This window comes from Odontomachus brunneus, unplaced genomic scaffold, assembly GCF_010583005.1.
Source record: "Odontomachus brunneus isolate Ranch 3 - 2012 unplaced genomic scaffold, Obru_v1 Obru_scaffold_141, whole genome shotgun sequence".
In the NCBI taxonomy this organism is placed as follows: domain Eukaryota; kingdom Metazoa; phylum Arthropoda; class Insecta; order Hymenoptera; family Formicidae; genus Odontomachus; species Odontomachus brunneus.
The window spans coordinates 902,676-903,029 of NW_022639591.1; positions in this window are offsets into that span (position 1 = coordinate 902,676).

Genomic DNA, 354 nt, shown 5'->3' on the forward strand with positions numbered 1-354 from the left:
GATATTTCTATAAGGGAAGAATATAATATTTTAATGAAATAAAAAAAAACCACAAAATTAAATAAGTACGAATATTAAATCTAAAGAAAGTATTTTCTCCAAAAAAACGATATAAGAAATATAAAAAATATGCAATAAGACAAATTAATGATTGCCACTAACGAGTGCTATTCTAAGTACTATTCTATAAGTATTATTGATGTAAAACATTACTGAATTTGAAATACAAGTAACAAAAATAACTAGTAAATAAATAAAATATATTATATTCGTAATATTTGTTTAAATATTACTGCAATATTGCTAAAGTAATATTGCAAATTAATGTCACTGCAAAGTCTCTGCAACATTGCA